We start from the raw sequence: 23,958 nt of genomic DNA, 5'->3' as shown, positions 1-23,958 counted from the left end.
ATTTTTTCTTAGATCTTATGAAGATGGTGTTCAATGTAGTGGTCTGAATGGTGACCTCCAAAGAGACATGTATGTGTCCTTTTCCTTGGAACCTATGAATGTTACCTTACTTGGAAAAGGGTCTTTGCAGATGTAATCAAATTAAAAATCTTGAGATGAAGAGTTCATCTGGGATTACCTGGTGGGTCCTAAATCCAGTAACATGTATCTTTAAAAGAAAGTCCAATAACATGTGTCCTTATAAGAGTAAGTCAGAGAGAGATTTAACACAGAGAAGAAGGAGAGAGAATGTGACCACAAAGGCAGACATTGACATGATGTGGCCCCAGCTATGGAATGCCTACAGCCAAAAGAAGCTGCAGGAGACGAAGAATGAATTCTCCTCTATGGTTTCTAAGAGGGAGTGTGGTCCTGCCAGTACCTTGATGTCAGAGTTCTGGCCTCTAGACTGTGAGAATACATTTCCGTTGTTTTAAGCTTCCCTGTTTGTGGTTATTTGTTATGGAAGCCCTAGGAAATTAATACAGTCAATAAATCTGATTAAATATTATTTACAGAAGCAAGGTAGGCATTCTTATGGCCATTTTACCTATGAGAAACAGGTTTTTTTGACTGATAAAAGGTTTCTCAGCTGACAGTTAAGAATTACTAGCAAGTCCAATGTATTTCTACACTTTCTCTGTCATCTTAGCAAAAGTCACCTCAGGAAGCAAGGAGAAATGGGCTCTAAGAAGGTTATATTAAACCTCAAGGTTAAGATAAAAAAGGGAAAGTGTGTGGAGGAGGTTTTTCCACACCATGACACCTTTATCAGAGACAAGGTAAAAACTAAGTAGTCGAGGCCACTGGTAGGCAGAAATATAGTATTGTAGAGGCATCAAAAGGTATTCAGGGCAACACTCTATCAATCTAAATCCCGTATCTTGAGACTCAATATAACATAGTATAGCACAGCATAGCATAACCTTGAATTAATTATCAAGAAATAAGCATTTTCGGTGCCAGAGAGGAATGCAAGTATCTCAAAGTCCAAGTTCCATGCCAGACATAATCACACTGCCCAAAGTCTTCTGAGTTTGATGATTTTTCTCCTGCACTTAATTTGCATGCTTGATCTTACTCAAAATGTTCCATGTACGTTCTGTAGATCCCTTAGAACTCAGAGGAAAGGCAGATTTATCTCACTCCAGGCACCAGCGGATGAGAGATGAAGATTAACATTACCTTCATTTTATCTGAGAAATGCCTGCATTAACTAACTCACAAAAGTGAAAACTATACCAAGACCCAATTTCTATTTTGTTTGAATGGAAATTTTAAAGTTTTTATAAATATCAACAGATCTGGAAAATAATATTTCTTATCTACTTGGATTTACACAGAACTGAAAAATGCATTAACATTTTTTAAGTGTACAGCTACTTAGGGGAAAAAATACAAAAACAAAACAGAGAAATACCAAGGTCTTTAGTGGAGTTGTAAACATTTCAGAAATTAACCTAATAGTGGTTAAAAATCCAGACATTGGAAAGCTAGCATTGTCAGGAGAATGACTTTTCTACCACATCTCTATTGATTGAATAGATACATCTAAATATTTAAGAAACTGGGAGTCAGAGATTAATTCATTTGCACTGGAGCTGGTAAGTTTTTGCCCATTAACACACTTGTTATATAGGGTAGTTGGACCAGGAAGTGAGACGATTTTAAAACAGCAGTTAAAGTGAAGCATACATTGTGTATAAGATATGGAAATCATTAAATATAGTGAATAGAGAGCTGAGGATATAAAAGAAAGGAAGTACCTAAAGTAGTTTGTATTCTAAATAACCTGCTTTGATTTGAAGGAGGTTAAGTATCCCTGGAAATCATCACTTTGGTAGACATCATCATCTTCCTGAAGATTTTTAAATTTGCACATATGAAACTAAGACCTAAGTGTCTTTAGATCTTAGTTTCATATGTGCAAATGGTTTCTTAGTTTCTTAAGAAACTAAGTGAAAGCCACCAAAAATTGTACAAATTCATTTTCCTTTGCCATCACCCATGCCTCCATCTTAATGTCTTTCAAATCCACACTGACACGTTCAGTTAATTCTCTCAGTTATTCAGTTCCTCCTGTCTCCAAGACATCGCTGTCAGAGGAAAGTCTTCTTTGGCACATATTTACCCAGCATGCTGCCATACAGTCAGGTGTGGTGGTTTTCTGCCTCACCAACTGAAAGATCCTTGGATGCAGAGATTATGGCTTCTTTAGTGAATGCATCCTATTGACTATCATATGTGTCACCGTATAGCAATCTTTATGGTAAGATTTTAATTAATCCTTGTTGAATGAACAAATGGATGACTTTTTAAAATGGTTACTGATCTCAAGGAACTTCTGACTCAGAAGGGGAGAGAAAATAACATATAACTAGCCAAAATGTGAGTCAGCTGATAGTCATTCTCTAGTTGTGAGCCCTGTCCTTTGGTCTCTGCTTCTATACCTCGTGGTCCACTATGCCATTTGTACCTTGATTTAAATTTCTATTATCATAGATACAAATGAGGGATGCTTTAAGGAAAGAGTGGCATGTGGGCTGGGTTTAGAGGAAAGGGCTGGTTTGTTAAGCTGGGGAAGTGCAAAGAACGGCATCCCTTCTTGTCCCTATAATTCTCATTTTTCTGTTCCATAACATTCTGTCCTTATCATTTTTTTCTAACCTCTTTATGATCTGTTTGAATCTGATTCACTTACCTGATTTCAAATACCAGACAATATTTTTCTAAAATCGTAGACCTATGTCCCCTCCAGTTACCTACTGGGTACATCCACCTGGATGGTCAGTGCCACAAATTCAGTCTTTCAATAGTGGAACTAATAATATGTAATGCCTATTCTTCTCCATTTCTAAAAATCTCTTTCTTGATCCAATTTCTCGTATCATCTTTCTGGTTACATGATTTTATACATCTTTCCCCTTGTATCCAATAAGCTCACATCTTCGTTTTCAATGTAGGGAAGTTCTGTCATCCTTTAGTAATCAGCTGAAATTTTACTCTTTCCTTTATGAAGGAGGCAATAGGAGCAGACAGACTCATAAGGATTTTGGAGTATCTAACTCAGAGACATAATGGAGATTTGATTATAAAATGAGTATAAAGCAAATATGGTTTTAGTTAGTTTGTTGAATAAATACATAATAGTCATCAGTGAATATAAGTCAGCATGTAACAAGAGACTCAAAACGCAAAGCAGTACCTTGAGAAGTCCAAAATGTATCCAATGCTACAGAAATAGAATGCAGTGAGAAGATCTTACATCACTAATGATACATACATTATTACATTCATTTTAAAATAAAGTGCCTATCATATACTAGGCTCTGATATATTTGGTCCATCTTGACACTCTAATTGTCAAGCCTGTTTAACAATCACCTGTGTCTGAGCAAATATTCACACAAACAGAAGCCAGGTGAAAAATTCAGATACAAATATCTGTCTGAGCATATTAAAAATGCGTATTCTTGGATTTTATTCTAAATTAACTGAATAAGAATTTCTGGGGCTAGGCCCTGGACATCTGCATTTCAAATAAATTTTGTTTGCATAAAAATCTTCTGGGATACCTGAGAGCCATTCTACTCTATTCTATTTCCTCCCTTAGGTGTTAGCAGTGGTTAATGGCTTGGCCCAAGCCCTCAGAGCCTCCACTGGGGAAGCTTTTATGCTCCGGGTTTTGTAATCCAGCAGGGGTAGCAGCTAATAGCAATTTTCCTGCATAATTCCTTCTTTTCTGGTTTATTGGTAAAATAGCTGCTAAAAAAGAAGGGAAATGATGCAACAAAATGTGGCATCCTACAGCGAGCTGCAGTCCAGTGTTTGTCCTTGAATCATTTTAAAGTTTAATATGTTATATTAAAACAGCTGGCTAAACATATATCTTTGGGCGGAAGTCTAAATATACAGTGAATGCAAGAAGAAGGCAGTTATGTAGATAAAATTGTCATTCGAGCAGTGGTCACATTACCATTCCTCCCAGGTTACGGGGAATGGCACGTGCTTTTCAATCTTAAAATCCACATTCTTTAGAGTCTTGGAAATAGTACTGTTTTGATCATTCAAAAATGACTTTACATTAAGGTCAAACTGATTTGCTTTTCCTCAAATTCACCCACATATTAACAGGTTAAAATACAGATGGAGAGAGCAGAAATAAAGTGATCGAAGAAAAAAGATACCTGTGTAGGTCACCCTTATGATTGAAATAGAAATCACATCAAACTCATTCAAACTCTTTTTATTGAAGATGTAATCTGATAAAACTTCCTATTGTTATACACTGTAGAGAAATCTAAATACATTTTGAAGTCATGCATGATTTCATTTTAATACTTTCTTTTAAAATAAAAGGAATTTTTTGATGAGTCTTTTAAAATATTCTCAAGATGGTATTTGATGTTCCAAGCTTACCAGCCCCCATTGACAATGAATGTGTGGTATCTTCTAGCAGTGGGCAGTGATATAAAGATCCCTACCATCAGATTCTCCGCATTTTGGAATTATAAGAGGTATGCTTAACAAATAAAGAGAAGTTTAAGGGAATTTGTTCCCTTTTCAACTTTGTAATTCCTGAAAAGTTTATATTAGGTGTAATTTCTTTAGGCTGTGTATTCAGAATGCTTCAGAATGTCATATTAGATAATGTTCGGGCTTTGGAATCATTCCTAATTGTGTTTGCACCCTAATTTCATTACTTACCTAGTTGCATTTTAAAATAATTTCCCCAAGGTCATAGCAGGTACTCTTATTGTGCCCAAATTACTAATTAAGGAAATGAGGGTCAGGAGGTCTTTGAGGGGTAAATGTGTTTTTTTATCTAAAGTATATTTTCAGGGTCTGAAGTGTGCAGTGTTTAATGAAACTTAAAACAATAGTCATTATTATTAATATATGTAAGATTATCGGTTACTTTAGCATTGAAATAAAGCAAAGCATTGCAATCTTTTAAGAATATTTGGATTTCATACTTTCCAATGAATTTCTACTTGAAAGCCTCAAAGATGAATACAAACTAAATTATAAAATAAAATATAAGGTAAAAAAATAAAATACATGTTAAAGAGTGAGACTCCACTTAAATTAAAAGAGTGTTTATTGTAGGTCAATTTTATGTCAATAAAAGATGATTTTTAAAATCACTTAATTTAAAACATCTGCCTTCCCCAGGCTTGGTTTTGCTTCAGGCTTGGAAGACAGCCCTCCAAAAGTAGGATATAAATCGTCTTCTGTCTCTATCCTTCTGCTTCCGCTTTCAGTCAGGTATCTGCTATATGTAATCCTGGCTTCCTTGTGAACTGTCCCGGAGAACACACGAATCGAAGAAAAGGGTATAATCTTGTATGGCTAATATAGCTATAATTTGTCGCTGATGCCTAAGAGTGAGATATAAAGTGCTAGTATTTTTTTTTAACATCTTTATTGGAATATAATTGCTTTACAGTGTTGTGTTAGTTTCTGCTATACAACAAAGTGAATCAGCTACATGTATACATATATCCCCATATCCCCTCCCTCTTGCGTCTCTCTCCCACCCTCCCTATCCCACCCCTCCAGGTGGTCACAAGTACCAAGCTGATTTCCCTGTGCTATCCAGCTGCTACCTACTAGCCGTCTATTTCACATTTGGTAGTGTATATATGTACAGGCCGCTCTCTCACTTTGTCCCAGCTTACCCTTCCCCCTCCCCGTGTCCTCAAATCCATTCTCTATGTCTGCGTCTTTATTCCTGTCCTGCCCCTAGGTTCATCAGAACCATTTTTTTTTTTAGATTCCATATATATGTGTTAGCATACGATATTCGTTATTCTCTTTCTGACTGACTTCACCTTGTATGACAGACTCTAGGTCCATCCACCTCACTACAAATAACTCAATTTCACTTCTTTTTATGGCTGAGTAATATTCCATTATGTATATTGCCACATCTTCTTTATCCATTCATCTGTCGATGGACACTTAGGTTGCTTCCATGTCCTGGCTACTGTAAATAGTGCTGCAATGAACATTGTGGTACATGTCTCTTTTTAAATCATGGTTTTCTATGGGGTATATGCCCAGTAGTAGGATTGCTGGGTTGTATGGTAGTTCTATTTTTAGTTTTTTAAGGAACCTCCATATAGTTTTCCATAGTGGCGGTATCAATTTACATTCCCACCAACAGTGCAAGAGTGTTCCCTTTTCTCCACACCCTCTCCAGCATTTACTGTTTGTAGATTTTTTGATGATGGCCATTCAGACCGGTATGAGGTGATACCTCATTGTGGTTTTGATTTGCTTTTCTCTAATGATTAGTAATGTTGAGCGTCCTTTCACGTGTTTGTAGATAATCTGTATACCTTCTTTAGAGAAATGTCTATTAAGGTCTTCCACCCATTTTTGGATTGGGTTGTTTGTTTTTTTGATATTGAGCTGCATGAGCTGCTTGTATATTTTGGAGATTAATCCTTTGTCTGTTGCTTCATTTGCAAATATTTTCTACCATTCTGAGGGTTGTCTTTTCGTCTTGTTTATGGTTTCCTTTGCTGTGCAAAAGCTTTTAAGTTTCATTAGTTCCCATTTGTTTATTTTTATTTCCATTTCTCTAGGAGGTGGGTCAAAAAGTATCTTGCTGTGATTTATGTCATAGAGTGTTCTGCCTGTGTTTTCCTCTAAGAGTTTTATAGTGTCTGGACTTACATTTAGGTCTTTAATCCATTTGGAGTTTATTTTTGTATATGGTGTTAGGAAGTGTTCTAATTTCATTCTTTTACATGTAGCTGTCCAGTTTTCCAGCACCACTTATTGAAGAGGCTGTCTTTTCTCTACTGTATATTCTTGCCTCCTTTATCAAAGATAAGGTGACTATATGTGCATGGGTTTATCTCTGGGCTTTCTATCCTGTTCCTTTGATCTATATTTCTGTTTTTGTGCCAGTACCATACAGTCTTGATTACTATAGCTTTGTAGTGTAGTCTGAAGCCAGGGAGCCTGATTCCTCCAGCTCTGTTTTTCTGTTTCAACATTACTTTGGTTATTCTGTTTCCATACGAATTGTGCAATTTTTTGTTCTAATTCTGTGAAAAATGCCATTGGTAGTTTGATAGGGATTGCATTGCATCTGTAGATTGCTTTGGGTAGAATAGTCATTTTCACAATGTTGATTCTTCCAATCCAAGAACATGGTATATCTCTCCATCTGTTTGTGTCATCTTTGTTTTCTTTCATCAGTGTCTTATAGTTTTCTGCATACAGATCTTTTGCCTACTTAGGTAGGTTTAATCCTAGGTGTTTTATTCTTTTTGTTGCAACGGTAAATGGGAGTGTTTCCTTAATTTCTCTTTCAGAATTTTCATTGTTAGTGTATAGGAATACAAGAGATTTCTGTGCATTAATTTTGTATCCTGCTACTTTACCAAATTCATTGATTAGCTCAAGTAGTTTTCTGGTAGCCTCTTTAGTATTCTCTATGTATAGTATCATGTCATCTGCAAACAGTGACAGTTTTACTTCTTTTACAATTGGGATTCTTTTATTTCTTTTTCTTCTCTGATGGCCGTGGGTAAAACTTCTAAAACTATGTTGAATAATAGTGTTGAGAGTGTGCAACCCTGTCTTATTCCTGATCTTAGAGGAAATGCTTTCAGATTTTCATCATTGAGAATGATGTTGGCTGTGGGTTTGTTATATATGGCCTTTATTATGTTGAGGTAGGTTCCCTCTATGCCTACTTTCTGGAGAGTTTTAATCATAAATGAGTGTCGAATTTTGTTGAAAGCTATTTCTGCATCTATTGAGATGATCATATGTTTTTTTTTCCTTCAATTTGTTAATACGGTATATCACATTGATTTGTTTGTGTATATTGAAGAATCCTTACATTCCTGGGATAAACCCCACTTGATCATGGTGTATGATCCTTTCAGTGTGCTGTTGGATTCCGTTTGCTAGTATTTTGTTTAGGATTTTTGCATCTATGTTCATCAGTGATATTGGTCTGTAGTTTTCTTTTTTTGTGACATCTTTGACTGGTTTTGGTATCAGGGTGATGGTAGCCTCACAGAATGAGTTTGTGAGTGTTCCTCCCTCTGCTGTATTTTAGAAGAGTTTGAGAATGATGAGTGTTAGTGCTTCTCTAAATGTTTGATAGAATTCGCCTGTGAATCCATCTGTTCCTGGGCTTTTGTTTGTTGGAAAATTTTTAATCACAGTTTCAATTACAGTGCTTGTGATTGGTCTGTGTATATTTTCTATTTCTTCCTGGTTCAGACTCAGAAGGTTGTGCTTTTCTAAGAATTTGTCCATTTCTTCCAGGTTGTCCATTTTATTGGCATATAGTTGCTTGTAGTGAGCCCTTTTGATTCTTCGTATTTCTGCTGGGTGAGTTGTTACTTCTCCTTTTTCATTTCTAATTCTGTTGATTTGAGTCTTCTCCCTTTTTTTTCTTGATGAGTATGGCTAATGGTTTATCAATTTTGTTTATCTTCTCAAAGAACCAGCTTTTAGTTTTATTGATCCTTGCTATTGTATCCTTCATTTCTTTTTCATTTATTTGTGACCTGATCTTTATGATTTCTTTCCTTCAGCTAACTTTGGGTTTTTTTGGTTCTTCTTTCTCTAATTGTTTTAGGTGTAAGATTAGGTTATTCATTTGAGATTTTTCTTGTTTCTTGAGGTAGAATTTTATTGCTATAAATGTCCCTCTTAGAACTGCTTTTGCTGCATCCCATAGGTTTTGGGTCATTGTTTTTTCATTGTCATTTGTTGCTAGGTATTTTTTGATTTCCTCTTTGATTTCATCAGTGATCTCTTGGTTATTTAGTAGTGTATTGTTTAGCCTCCATGTGTTTGCATTTTTTACAGTTTTTTTTCCTGTTATTGATGTCTAGTCTCATAGTGTTGTGGTTGGAAAAGATATTTGATAAAATTTCAGTTTCCTTAAATTTACCAAGGCTTGATTTGTGACCAACGATATGTTCTATCCTGGAGAATGTTCCATGAGCACTTAAGACGAAAGTGTATTCTGTTGTTTTGGGATGGAATGTCCTATAAATATCAGTTAAATCCATCTTGTCTAATGTATCATTTAAAGCTTGTGTTTCCTTATTTATTTTCATTTTGGATGATCTGTCCATTGGTGAAAGTGGGGTGTTAAAGTCCCCCACTATTATTGTGTTACTGTCGATTTCCCCTTTTGTGGCTGTCAGCATTTGCCTTATGTACTGAGGTGCTCCTATGTTGGGTACATAAATATTTATAGTTGTTATATCTTCTTCTTGGATCGATCCCTTGATCATTATGTTGTGTCCTTCTTTGTCTCTTGTAATAGTCTTTCGTTTAAAGTCTATTTTGTCTGATATGAGAATTGCTACTCTAGCTTTCTTTTGATTTCTATTTGCATGGAATATCTTTTTCTCTCCCCTTAATTTCAGTCTGTAGGTGTCCCTAGGTCTGAAGTGGGTCTCTTGTAGACAGTGTATATACGGGTCTTGTTTTTGTATCCATTTAGCCAGTCTACGTCTTTTGTTTGGAGCATTTAATCCTTTTACATTTAAGGTAATTATCAATATGTGTGTTCCTATTACCATTTTCTTAATTGTTTTGGGTTTGTTTTTGTAGGTCTTTTCCTTCTCTTGTGTTTCCTGCCTAGAGAAGTTCCTTTAGCATTTGTTGTAATGTTGGTTTGGTGGTGCTGAATTCTCTTAACCTTTGCTTGTCTGTAAAGGTTTTAATTTCTCTGTCAAATCTGAATGAGACCCTTCCTGGGTACCGTCATCTTGGTTGTAGGTTTTTCCCTTTCATCACTTTAAATATGTCCTGTCATTCCCTTCTGGCTTGCAGAGTTTCTGCTGAAAGATCAGCTGTTAACCTTATGGGGATTCCCTTGTATGTTATTTGTTGTTTTTCCCTTGCTGCTTTTAATATTTTTTCTTTGTATTTAATTTTTGATAGTTTGATTAATATGTGTCTTCACGTGTTTGTCCTTGGATTTATCCTACATGGGATTCTGTGCACTTCCTGGACTTGATTGACTATTTCCTTTCCGATTTGTGGGAATTTTTCAACTATAATCTCTTCAAGTATTTTCTCAGACCCTTTCTTTTTCTCTTCTTCTTCTGGGACCCCTATAATTTGAATATTGGTGCATTTAACGTTTTCCCAGAGGTCTCTGAGACTGTCCTCAATTCTTTTTTTTTTTTTCCTGCGGTACGCGGGCCTCTCACTGTTGTGGCCTCTCCCGTCGTGGATCGCAGGCTCCGGACGCGCAGGCTCAGTTGCCGTGGCTCACGGGCCCAGCCGCTCCGCGGCATGTGGGATCTTCCCAGACCAGGGCACGATCCTGTGTCCCCTGAATCGGCAGGCGGACTCTCAACCACTGCACCACCAGGGAAACCCGTCCTCAATTCTTTTCATTCTTTTTTCTTTATTCTGCTCTGTGGCAGTTATTTCCACTATTTTATCTTTCAGGTCACTTATCCGTTTTTCTGCCTTAGTTATTCTGCTACTGATTCCTTCTAGAGAATTTTAAATTTTATTTATTTTGTTTTTCATCATTGTTTGTTTCCTCTTTTGTTCCTCTAGGTCCTTGTTACACATTTCTTATATTTTCTCCATTCTATTTCCAAGATTTTGGATTCTTTCCTATCATTCTTCTGAATTCTTTTTCAGGTAGACTACTTACTTCCTCTTCATTTGTTTGGTCTGGTGGGTTTTTACCTTGCTTCTTCATCTGCTGCATATTTCTCTGTCTTCTCATTTTGTTTAACTTACTGTGTTTGGGGTCTCCTTTTCACAGGCTGCAGGTTTGTAATTCCCATTGTTTTTAGTGCCTGACCCCAGTGGGTGAGGTTGGTTCAGTGGCTCATGTAGGCTTCCTGGTGGAGGGGACTGGTGCCTGTGTTCTCGTGGGTGGGACTGGATCTTGTCTTTCTGGGGGGCAGTGCCACGTCCAGTCGTGTGTTTTGGGATGTCTGAACTTAGTATGATTTTAGGCAGCCTCTCTGCTAATGGGTGGGGTTGTGTTCCTGTCTTGCTAGTTCTTTGGCATGGGGCATCCAGCACTGGAGTTGCTGGCCTTTGGATAGAGCTGGGTCTTAGTGTTGAGACGGAGATTTCTTGTGGAGCTCTTGCCGATTGATATTACGTGGGGCTGGGAGGTCTCTGGTGGTCCAGTGTCCTGGACTCGGCTCTCTCATCTCAGAGGCTCAGGCCTGACACCAGCCTGAGCACCAAAACCCAGGAAACTTTTCTAGGCCTTCTTGCCTCTGGCAGCTCTCTCTCTCTTTGTAAATTCTGATTCCTATTTGTAAGCCACACAAAAGTCTTGCCAATCGCCACCAGCCCTGGCTCTGCTTGTGCCCTCAGTAATGCCGCAGACAGAAATCGCTAATACTTTTACTTACTGGGACGTTTCATGTGTTCTTCATTCCCCCACTGGCAACCTCCAACTTTAACTCATTTGATGCAAAACATTTTTCCCTAAAAAATCTCCAGTTCGGCTCTTAGGCTAATCTTATTTGGGTCCCTCATTTTTCTAGGACTGAGTTTTTTTTACGATGATCCCACAGCCGGTTGCTATGTTACATAAATTAGAAAGTGGCACCCCATATCAGTGGATAAATGACAATAACACCCAATTTTGGAAAATTAAAAATTTAACTGGCTCTCAAAATGAGGTTGAGATGGGGTTTTAGCCTCTATGTCAGCACATCTATTCATCATTTTAAGGTGATGGGATTGTTCTAAAATTAGATGGTGGTGATGGTGGCACAACTTTGTACATTTACTAAAAAATCACAAAGATTGGAAGAGTAGTTGCAAAGTCAGCATCATGACCTTAAGGCCAATCCAGAAAATGTTCTTGTGAGCAATACTGTGCATGGATTGACAGCTGACAATATTTGGCTTCTGAAATTAGGAGAGTCCCATATGGTTATCTGGATGATCCTACCAGTATGCATAAGACTTTGCAAAAACTATAGAAACATTCATTGAATCTCTGGAAAAATAATCTCTCCAAGTAAAGAAGGATAAGCTTCTGAAGATATTCCACAGCTTGAAAAATAGATATTCACACGACTCAATAGGTAGATCCTGCTTTAACTTGCCTTTCTATAACAGAAAAGAGCTTATTCAATCGATTGTGTGTGTGTGTGAAAATCTGAAAAGAGTCACAGCATTTTTCCTTTCATGAGAAGCCATTTAAGACTGAAAACAATTTCTGTGGGCATTTAACAGCTCATTACTTTTTACTGATCAAAAGCAATGAGAGTTTATTTATTAGGAAAAATAGTAATTTTATGTTATTTTTTAATTTGAGATGGAAAATCTTAAAAATCTAAGGATAAATGAAACTGGTTCAAAAAGACTCCCAAGAGATGTCATGTGTGGATTTTGTGCTAATTGCTCTGCATTCTTACTTTTAAAAACTCATTTGCCAAGATCTCAATACCCATGGCAATATGTAGAAGTGATGCTTTAAATTCTTGAGTTACTTTTGTTATCATGTTTAGGCAGTTGAGCATTTTCCAGTTTTTAAAAATACTTCTTCTTACTATACCTGCAATTATATCTCCAATTCATAATAGTTATGGTGGTTTTACTCAATTACTCTTCTCCTCCCTCACAGCCCTTATATTAAAAGCAAAGGTGTTTTTAAAAAATACAGCGCTGGGGCTTCCCTGGTGGCGCAGTGGTTGAGAGTCCACCTGCCGATGCAGGGGACACGGGTTCGTGCCCCGGTCCGGGAAGATCCCACATGCCGCGGAGCGGCTGGGCCCATGAGCCATGGCCGCTGAGCCTGCGCGTCCGGAGCCTGTGCTCCGCAACGGGAGAGGCCACAACAGTGAGAGGCCCGCGTACCGCAAAATAATAATAATAATAATAAGTTTTATATACTTTTGATATTTTCCATACGAAATGTTAAAAAATAGATAGTTACTTTCTAATTACATCTTTGCTCTTTAGAAGCTTTGTGGACTTGGGCAAGATGTTCTACCTCGTTGAATTTCTAGTCCTGTAACTGAGTAATGCTATAATAAGACAAAACCTGTAGAAGTTGTAGAAAGATCAGAGGTAGTACTATATATGTAAAAACTATAGCACAGTACCAACCCTAAAGTCAGTAAATGGTACACATGATTTAATTCATGAACCTTTGCAAGGAGGCATTTATACTTTTACATGAGAATTTGATGACATATGTAGATCTCCAAATACAGTGTCATGCTTACAATAGTCATGGAAGTATAAATTTGAATTCCTAGCACTCTTTGTCTTGCTCTAACCAACCACAGTCAAGGATTATCTGAAAAGCGTGCTGAAAGAGGCCCTTACAAGTACACTATCTGGATATCAATGTCCTTTGATACTCCAAGGACACTGGAGTATCATTATGTATTTATCTAGAGGTGCTGATTGTAGATATTTATTTCATCATGCATCGCATTCACTGATACCTTTGTACAGTTCATAGTCACACATTTCTGACTGTTCTCCCATTAAGGATCTTATAGATGGAAAGATTCTGAAATTCATTTGAGCTTCTTGTTTCTCAGTTGCAATTTCTTTATAAAAGGCATTATTTTAATCACCCTCATCAGCTATGAGGAAAGGTAGGCCCTGTATTTGGTAATTCTAGAAAAGCCAATGGAACACAGAACAAAGAGATCTTTGAGAATAACTTCTCTCCAGAATTAGCTCACCACTAGTGGTGTTCAGAAGAAATGGTTTCTTTTTTATTGTCTTTTTCTCCTATTTTTCCACAAATATATGGGATTTCATAGATATGGCATGAAATGATTATGCTGTGATACTAGGCAATAATACTTTCTTTCAAAACTTGAGATCAGTTGTACGTTCTTTCCTTTCTGGAGTTAGAAGATCAGGTTAGGACATAGACTAAAACCAATAAGCAAGTAATTATTACAATGTGATGTGTAAATCACTGTGCTGCTAAATCTTGGGTTATTCACTCTCATTCATTCATTCACCAGGCATTTATTGCAAAGAACTCTGTGAAGGTTTTCCTATAGACTAGGCATTATAGACACAGCAATAAAAATGTTTAGATGCTTTCATGGAGTTTATAATCTAGTAGGAGGCATAATGAAACACAATGATAATAACAAATGCAGAAATCACACACATGTTTCATTAACTACATTTTTTGGCATGTGCTGTGTAAGAAGGAAGCCAGGTTACATTGAGGGTCTATATCAAGGGTACTTAAAGCCAACCTGAAGCCTAATTCATCACTGAGACTGTGCCAGTTATTTGACTGCTGGCACCCAGATCCATCTTCTGATGGTCCAGTGCTCTGCTCTTCACTGTAAGAGGTACTGACCTAACAGATCCTGTATCATCCAGAGTTTGGCTGAGTTCAGCTAATGGGAGACAGCGGCTGGGGGCAAGGAGATTCCAAGTTACGTTACTCATCTCCCTTCTTTTCTACCTCAAGTGGCATTTCTGTAGCAACTGAACCTCCTCAGTGTGTCTTCAGCTCCCCCTTATTTCATTTGACTTCTTGTGATTCTGACTTTTTAGTGAACTCCAGGATGACCATGGGCTCCAGTAATTCTGCATCTTCCCTTTCTCTCTTTGCTTAGTGTCAGTAGAAACTTCCTTTTGTTGTCAATATTTAGGTTGCCTCCGCTGTTTGGCTTCTCAGCATTTTCTATCATCTTTGTTACCACTGTCTTGCATTACATTTCCTGTTTTAAATAATCAGAGTGATATCTGTTGTCTTAGTAGGTCCTTGGACAGTTGAATTGAGAGCAGAGAGAATTTTTTATTTTTGGTTGAATCTTTTCAAAGCACTGTGCTAAGAATTTATTATACAAAATAAGAAAATAGTCAAAGGAAAGGAACAAGCAATCTCTAAAGAAGAAACACAAATGACCAGTTAATCACCTGAAAAATGTTGCATCCTATAAAGTAAATTATAGTGAGACATCATGTGATGTCCATCAGATTGGCAAAGATTTTAAAAACATAGAACGATAATACCCTTTATTGGCAATGGTGTGAAGGGGCACAGTCGTATAGTTCTGGTCAAATTGCTACAATCTTTTGTGAAGTAATTTAGCAATTGAGAACAGAGAGAATTTGAAAGCAAAGAATTTTTCTCTAAAGGGTCCTATTAAAAAAAAAAAAAAATTACAACTTGCATCCAACATAGTTTGGATAGCAGAAGAACTGGGTGTGAGAGATTGGCCAGCGTGGTATCATAGAAGGTGAAAATCACTATGGAGAAGAATAAAGGAGGTTGAGGAACAGAGGAGAAAATTAGAGAAAAACATGCTCAGTGAAGGCCTGACTCTCTTGGGACATTTGAGCAGATTTGAGGCAGATGGTGAGTGAGTCCAGCATTCAGATATAGGGGGGTGGGGCAGGGGGTAGGAGAGTGTGTCAAGAGAGGGAAGAATAAGTTCAGTGACCCAGAGGTGAGTCTGCCTGTGGTGAGTTCAGTGAGCTCAACAGTAAGGAAGCCATTGTGACTGGGAGTAGTGGAGTGAAGTGGATCATGGCTGGAGTAAAAGGAGATGAAATCAAAGAGATCAAGGAGAGGCCTTACGTTTGCATTTACATAGCTTCTCTAAGACTTTTTCAAACATTGAGATTTCAGTTTCCTTTTATATAAAATGGGGATAATAATATCACTTACCTCACAGGCTAATAGTGAGAATGACACGACAAAGTGCTTAACATAGACCAGACACATAGTAACGGTGTCAATTTTAAAATAATAATAATAACAATAACTATTATTATTGCCTTTTCTGGGTTTTCTCTTCCCTTGGTGCTGCCCTCCCCAAAGGAGATGGGTTTGCCTTGGTCCACACAACTTACCTTGGAAGATGATTGTTACTCTTAGGGCAGAACCAGTGTCTCTAAATCAAAGCAGAACTTGCTCTCTTACCTGAAAAGGAAACTAACTTAATGGATTACTGCTGTATTCATCAGAGGTAAATGGTGCCAAGTATAAATTGTCACTTGCCACCTGCCTCTACAAGGATTAGGTCACTAGCCACTGCAGTCGCCGATCTTCAACGCGCCCTGGAAGAAGTTCAGGGCAGAGATCAGGAATGAGGCACTCTGTGCTCTGGGAAAAACTAGCACAACAGGTCATCAGATAGAGATTTTCAGGAGAAGATTTTATGAGCCCAAATTCTTGCATCTCCTCCTACCTAGAAAAGCACTAAAATCATTAGCGGTGACACCTGTTCCTCATGACAAGCAGCAAATCTCTGCCATTGGGTGCTTGACTGCACGTACCCCCCCCCCCCCCACTAAAGTCAAGTAGAACACTGACCTTCCCCTCTACCTTTCTGTAACCGGTACCTCAGAGCTATCTGAGATGCTCTATCCCGGGCTATAGTCCTCATTTTGCCCCAAATAAAACTTAACTCACAACTCTCATGTTGTGCACTTTTTTTTTCAGTTGACAATGGTAAATTCCTTTGAGGGCAGAGGTCGTGTCTTCAATGACTTTATATCTGAAGAATCTAGCAACGAGGCTGTAGTAAAGTCTTAATGTTTGTGGAATGAAAGATGAATGTTCTCATCCACCCAGGCTATCTCATTTGGGGAAACAATAAATTTGAAGTTGCCAGACTTCACTCATACATAACTGAATCAACAAGTCTTACTCATGTTGGGATATTTCTGGGTCAGTGAATCTGATTTCTCCAAACCACAGTAAAGCCACATCTATAAACAAAGGCAATCTGAATGTTTAGGCAGTTATTCAAATAGTGATCACTATTTATGCGAGAATGATTCCATTCTTCTTACTTCGTTTTCATGACAGTCAGATTTCTTTTTTTTTGCCTGAATTATTCGTTTCTCAAATTTATTAGTCACCTACTCTGTACAAGGCACTGTTCCCAGTACTGATTGCCTCAATTATCTGTTTGATTTTGCCTGTGAAAATAAAGCCAAAGAGATACTGAAAATCCACTTTCTCATTCCAAAGTCCTTATTTAAAAAATCAGCAGTTGGTTTGTGTTCAAGTGTTACTTTGTAAGTGCCCTCATCTGGTTCCTTTATTTCTGGGGCACTCACTTTAATATGTTCAGATCACTAGCTATTCCTGCTGTGTAACTTTCCACCTACCTACCTCGGGTCTGTCACTGTCTTTTACAGGCTTTTAAGCTCTCTGCAGAACGATCAAATAATTAATGGTATTAAAGATGTCGCAGTCAAATTGTTATCTATGCTGGAAATGTTACTTGAGTGAAGAAAAGGAGAAATTTTTAATTGGAAGTCTTGTAGCTGGAAACCTTGACAGGGCTGGGGATTTGCGTTTCTTTTTATTTATTGGAGTTAATGCATTTTAGTTTAGGCAGTATGTGTTTCAAAATTACAAGGACATTTCTGTATCTTGTAGGTGTCCTTCGGAGATTTGAAAGCAGAATCTATGCTTAACCAAATAGCTTTTGAAACAAGGGGGAATGAAGAGTTTGTTAACAGGGGCCAGGCAGTTTTGAAGAAAGCAGCAACTGTGGGGTTTTATGAAGGGTCCTGTAGACCAACTCCACAGCTTCCTAACCATAAAATTATTGTATGCAAATTACATAATTTCTTTCCCCTCAGTACTGTAAACCTTAAAATGGTATTGATAGTCTTTCCTTAAACGTTGAAGTAGATTCAATGAATCATTGAACAGTATACCTAGTTTACAATGGATTAATTTTAGTCTGACTTCTTTCCCCTCTTCCTTTCATGCCACAATGAAAAAGGGGTGAAATGTGATTGTGAATGAAATTTGGGAATTCTCAGTACTCACCCCATTTTGAAACCAAAAAAATTCGGTTATAAATCTCCTAGAGTTCATAAAGTTCATCTCCATTTTTAACATGAGCTGTACATTACAGGTTCTATCCAGCAGTCTTCACCATAAATGCAGGTATGCTATACCCATTTTACAGACCAGGACTCTGAGGCTTAGATCGTCTAAGTTACTTTCCGAAAGTCATTCTGTGCTCTGGCAGCAGCACTGAGTATTTGGGATTCCTGACACGAAAGCCTATTCTCGTGAATTGAAAGGACATTGTGAAGGTCTTGATGAATGTCATGAAGAAGTTACTCTCAATTTAAACACCCTACAAGTTGATTTCATTCCTACAACTTCCTTAGTTCTCACACAAACCTTCCCACCAGGAATTATTATCCTAAGCTCACACTATAAGAAACACTAGCGCAGTGTCTTTGCTTGTGCATTCTGGAGTCAGACTGCTTGGGTTTGACTCTGGCTTTGCATTTATCAATTAAGTGCCTTGGGCAAGTTGCTCAACCCCTATGTGCTTCAGTTTTATCATCTGTAAAATGGAGAAAATAACAGTACTAGCCTAAGTGAAGGCTAATGATGTTTTGAATATGCGTAATTGATAAGCTAGGAATTGTGGTCAGTCCTTCTAAGCTTCATCTCATTTAGCTATTATCATATTTGTTTTTATCATATACTATTTTTATTATGTGCTATTTTATCATGTACTCTTTCCTTTCTTATGGTGAGGAAAATCAACAGCCTCCTTTGGCAAATGAGAATACTTCACCCCATAAAGCTGGCTCAGAGGGCCTCATATCCACGTCTTTTTGTCCCCAGAACTCATGTTCTAAGCACTTTGAAATCTCTTCTCAGAACAAACTTCCAAACTATGCTGGACCAGTAGAGGAAGCAAGGAGGTGGACATGCCTATTCGTGTTGTCTTTTTCCCTTTATTATGTCACATGCAAGTGTTATCTCCATCATCCCAACCTCTCTGCCAGAACAGCTAATTTATACCCCATTCATTCAGATGAGATGCAAGCCAAGGATGGAATTACTGCATATGTGCCCTTGGAAACTCTAATGAAAGAGCCTAGCTTTCTTCACCTATGAATATAAGGACTCAAGGCAGGTACAAGCAGCAATTCTCTGTATGCTCCTAACCACCTGCAGGGACCAGACTTGTCTGCAAAGCAGTTTGTTTTTAAAGCAGTTTACAAAGGAAGAGTTTGCTCCTTTTTTCCAAGTGCTTCCTTTTTCATGCTGTTGGTGGACCACTGAACAGTTGGAGGAAATGAAATGTGCATGCTGTCTGGGAGACCTCCCAATGCAGCAATCCCGAGGCCTGAAGGTAGCATCCCCCCGTGGCTCGGGTTTCTGCAGAATGATCCCACTGAGACGACAGTGGAGATGTGAAGATTTGAACAGCATGAGTTCCCTTCTGCTCTCTCCCAAGCTAGGGAATACTCTGTACGGAGGGACCTCAGGTTGATTGACAGAGAAAATGCAACTCAGTTAAAAAGAGCATTTTCCCTCTTCCTGCCTTTTAGTGGATGGGCCACCCTTAACATCAATTCAGATGGTCCTTCTCATCTTCAAAGTAAAGTTTTCAAAGGTGTAAGAAATCTTAAACCTATTTTATGCCTAGATATTTTCCAGCCAAAGTTCTGCAGTGGGTTTGGGGCAGTGGGTAGGGGGAAGAAGAGGGGGGGGTTTGAGGGGGCAGGAGAACTGCCTTCTGTGAGCTTATGTTTACTTCTAATTCCAAGTATTGCCTCTTTCACCCCCAAGCCATGCACTTCGAATGTCTGCAATATGTAACAGCCTAAGTATAGAACCCAAGGGGTGAGAAACATAAGTGATGGGGAGACAGGGTAGAGGGGGCTTCACTGAAACACAGATTGGCAGTTTGTTTCAAAATGAAGAGGTGTGGTCCTCCACTTCATTTGACAGTTCAAGAAACAGGCATCTTCTCTGTTACCCAAAACAAGATTTCATAATGAAACACTAAGGGCTTTAGAATAAAAATGATTGGAGTTTGAATATTAGCTCTTCTGTGACCTTGGAAACCTTCACATGACTCAACTTAAATTTCTACATATATAAGATGGAGCAAGGAATACCACCTTTTCAGGATTGTCATAAAGCTAAAATGAGATAAGATATATAAAGTACCTGGTCCATAAGAGGCATGCAATTAACATTAGCCAAACTGTACCCCAAGCTCCATTTTCTCCCTTGAATCCTCCCCCTACCCCCAGCACACAGGCCTGGAATTCTGCTTCCACCATTGGATTAGCATTTATTAGCTTTGTGATTTCGGGCAACCACTTAACCTCGACCTCACTGAGCCCTAGATACTATAGCTGTAAAATGAGGATAGCAATATCTCCTCATGGATTTTTGTGGGGGAACAAACAAGGCAAGAAAAGTGAAGCCATTGCTTTGTAAGCCAAGAAGCATACATACTGTGTTTTTATTATCATTGTAGATTTTGTTTTGCTTCAATGATGATAATGATAGCCAGCACTTTGGTACAGATGAAACATTTATTGAGTCCTTCTAAAGATTTTTATAAACATAAATCACAAAAGTTCTATGAAAATGGCTTTACTCATTTTTTTTTAGATAAAGACTGAGTTTTAGATAGTTTAACTAACTTTCCCACGGTCACATCACTAACACGTGTTACAGCTGAGATACAACAATCTAACCATGATCTGAAAGCCACTAATCTAGACTGCCTTCCACTTTCTAGGAACTTGAATTCATGTTAGTTAGCCAGTTAAACTATAGCTGTCTATGTCTGTATTCTTACTGCCATTCCACTGAAGTTGACATTCTTTGGGATGTATAGGAGCAAGAAAGTATGCTGGACATTTGTTGAATAATGGATCATAGGGGATTTATACTGGCATTGTGGCAGTACGGTATCCATATTCTAAAGATGATCAAGTTACCTGGGTCAAGCAGGTCTCTGAAGTAGCTAACTTTTGGGGGCATTATTGAGAAGGAGGTATAAAGATAGATTCTAAAGGTTAATTGTGCTTCTCCCTCTTGTCTTGAACGTTGGATTCTTTATTGACCCTTGTTACAATTTTGTCACTACTGGCTTTCTGAAACCTTGGAATAACTTGGCACAGTGGTGGAAGTTATAAACCCCCCCCACCCCCCGCTAAAGGAGTTTTCTCACACGTAGAGATGACACTAAAATGGTCTCTCTCATCTATATAAGCTCTCCTATTTCGCATGAGCAACATGAGGTTTGAAAGAATGCCATTTTCATCAATATGCATGATATGATCTTCAGAGTTTGGTCAGTGTTTGCAGGAATGGGAATTGTGAAATATTTATGCACCTTTGATAAGCACACACACCTTTACAGTTGCTATCGATTAAACGTTTGAAATAAATCTCTCAGCTTGCTGGTCTTTTCACTTGGCTTATTTTTTTCCTCTGCCAAGTAACATGTCCACTAACAGGACCATATGCTGCTTCTCAGATCATTGTCCAATGTAAGAAAACACAGATAGAATGGACATATCTCTATAGCTCATATTTGGAATCTCTGGGATTTTTTTTTTTTCTAACAGGGATAGTTTATGACAGGTGAGTGACTCCTACAAGGCTGATTGCAGCATACAAAATCACTGTAAGAATTACCTCCTTCTTTTCTTATGTTATAGCCTTCACCAGTAATTTTTCAAAATCTTCCTGGGTCTCTCTCCAGCCTCCTTTTTAGTCATTAATGCCTGCATGCCCCCTCACAGTAGAGTCTGGTACTGCCAATGAGGTTATAGTTCCTTTATATATATATGGCTGTCTGATCAAGCTGTTTCCTTTGTCCTGAATGATCCCTTCAAGGGACTTCCCTTGTACGTTCACTTACCTGGGTAAGTCATGCACCTTTGATAAGTACACTCACCTTGAAGAATCAGCCCAGGTTTACTGCTTTCAGAGTTGACTATCAGAGCTCCTTCTCTGTGTTCTAGTCACACCCTGTGTTTGTCCCTCCCGCTGTCTTGGTTGTTTTCTAATTTCAAAGCCTCTAATAAGGCAAAGGGCCATATTCATGTTTAGGATGCCTGGGCCATTGCTGAACTGAACCTCTCTATCTGCATTATCAGACAATGTAATTGGCCATATATACATTATGCATCTGCATAATCTTGTTTTCTTTCCCAGTTTTGTCGTCTTGGATTGAAGCACCACTCAGTCTTTACTTTCTCCATCTGGCAATTCCTATAAGACTCAGCTCAGGCATCTCTTTCTCCTAGAAATCCTCATTTTCCCCCTTTCCCACCCCAGTCTTATTGAGATCCCTTTGTCTCAGATCTTGTTTGCCCTCTGAAAACCTCAGACTTAAGACAAGCAAACCAGTGATTACGAGACAGATAAGAACTCCAATAGCATTGCTAAGGATATGGATCAGGACACTGATCTCTGTATCCCTCATATTTGTCGCAATACCTGCTCTTGATAAGCCACAAGAACTCAGTGGACATGTGTTAAATGTATATGAATGGATGAGTAAGAGGAAAACTGTATGAAAGATAGCTTCTGCAGTACTCAGTCATAACACTCTTTGAAAACTTGCTGAATAAGAGTAAAAATGCACAACTTATATACATTTTAACTATTCAATCAACACTTCATGATCACCTGGATCACCTTCTTAACTACCTTGCCAAACACTGACAGTTATTGGATATTTTTTCCATGTAGATAAAGTGGTGTTCAGGGGAAGCACATTGTTTTCACTTGGAAATTGTTAATATGTAGCAAAATCAGTGATTTTTTTATAATAGGAATGCAGATGGAGCCTAGAGGTTAAGTGACCCTATAATTTATCATTGAAATACTTTGGAAACAGAAGAGGTCATTATTAACAACTAAAATGTTGGAACAACTGGCATAAACCTGAATCGACCAGGCAAACTGTGATGAAAGTTTACACTATCTAGAGAGAAAACAATGTTTTTATGACTGTCCTCCTGCTGACATGAAGTTCAATGTCCAAAGGCAATGTGATGGATAATCCTATGAAGATCCTCTCAGCAGAGGTTTTTACCTAAGTGTCTGAGGTACCTGTGAACCTGACTGTTAGGTATTTCTCTTAGTTACTCACTCTTGCTATGCATCATTACTGTAGTTTGATAAATTCCTTCCTGCAGAACTATATGTATAAAAGAATGTCTAGGGACTTCCCTGGTTGCACAGTGGTTAAGAATCTGCCTGCCAACGCAGGGGACACGGGTTCGATCCCTGATCCGGGAAGATCCCACATGCCGCGGAGCAACTAAGCCCGTGTGCCACAACTACTGAGCCTGCACTCTAGAGCCTGCAAGCCACAACTACTGAGTCCTCATGCCACAACTACTGAAGCCCATGCTCCGCAACAAGAGAAGCCACCTTAATGAGAAGCCCGCGCACCGCCACAAAGAGTAGCCCCCACTCTCTGTGACTAGAGAAAGCCCGCGTGCAGCAAGGAAGACCCAATGCAGCCAAAAATAAACAAAAATTAAAAAAAAAAAAGAATGTCTACTTTGTTGCTGTTCTTCTGCCTTTCCCCTTTCAGAGAGTATGGAAAGAGTAGCGTATGCATATACCTTGTTGGCTGTGCCAGAATCACCCCACCCCCTGGAAGAAAAAGGTGTGGTTGCATGTGTGTGTATATCCACGTGTTGAATTGTGCACTGATGTTGTAAGCTAAGAAGATAAACAACTGGTCTTGGAAGGAGAATAAATCCTGCTTTCCCCTAGATTTACCAAAGTCACAGTCTAAACAATTATAGCAAAATGTCTTTAGAAGTCCACCCTTCCCCTGGGGGAGAAAAATAGAAGAAATAGTGAACCCTACTGCTCTGTAGAATTTTTTTTTTTAATCTGGAGAAAATTGGTGCTGAATAATGAGTAGGTTGTTTATAGATTTTCTCTTTTGCAAAAACGTCTGCAATAATTCTTCTCTCCATAATTATGCTCCCAGCTAGTCCCCTCTTACATGGAATCTGGACCTTACCATGTGTCGTATTCTGGCCAATGGGACGACAGAAAACATGGCCCAGTATTTGGTGCTTGCCCTTTTCTCCTACACTTGGGTGTCCTGTAACCAGTACCTTGTGAACAGGTATGAACTGGCCTTCTGGATGATGGGACACACATTG

General features: G+C 38.4%; 1 protein-coding gene across 2 annotated transcripts in view; it reads right to left on the bottom strand.

Moving 5' to 3' along the window:
• CDH8 (cadherin 8) overlaps positions 1-23,958 on the bottom strand; it is a 377,200-nt gene that overhangs the window by 14,186 nt on the left and 339,056 nt on the right. The window lies entirely within an intron of this gene.

The sequence above is a fragment of the Orcinus orca genome, chromosome 20 (assembly GCF_937001465.1).
Source record: "Orcinus orca chromosome 20, mOrcOrc1.1, whole genome shotgun sequence".
Taxonomy (NCBI): Eukaryota; Metazoa; Chordata; class Mammalia; order Artiodactyla; family Delphinidae; genus Orcinus; species Orcinus orca.
This window is presented reverse-complemented; position numbering and strand designations above follow the sequence as displayed.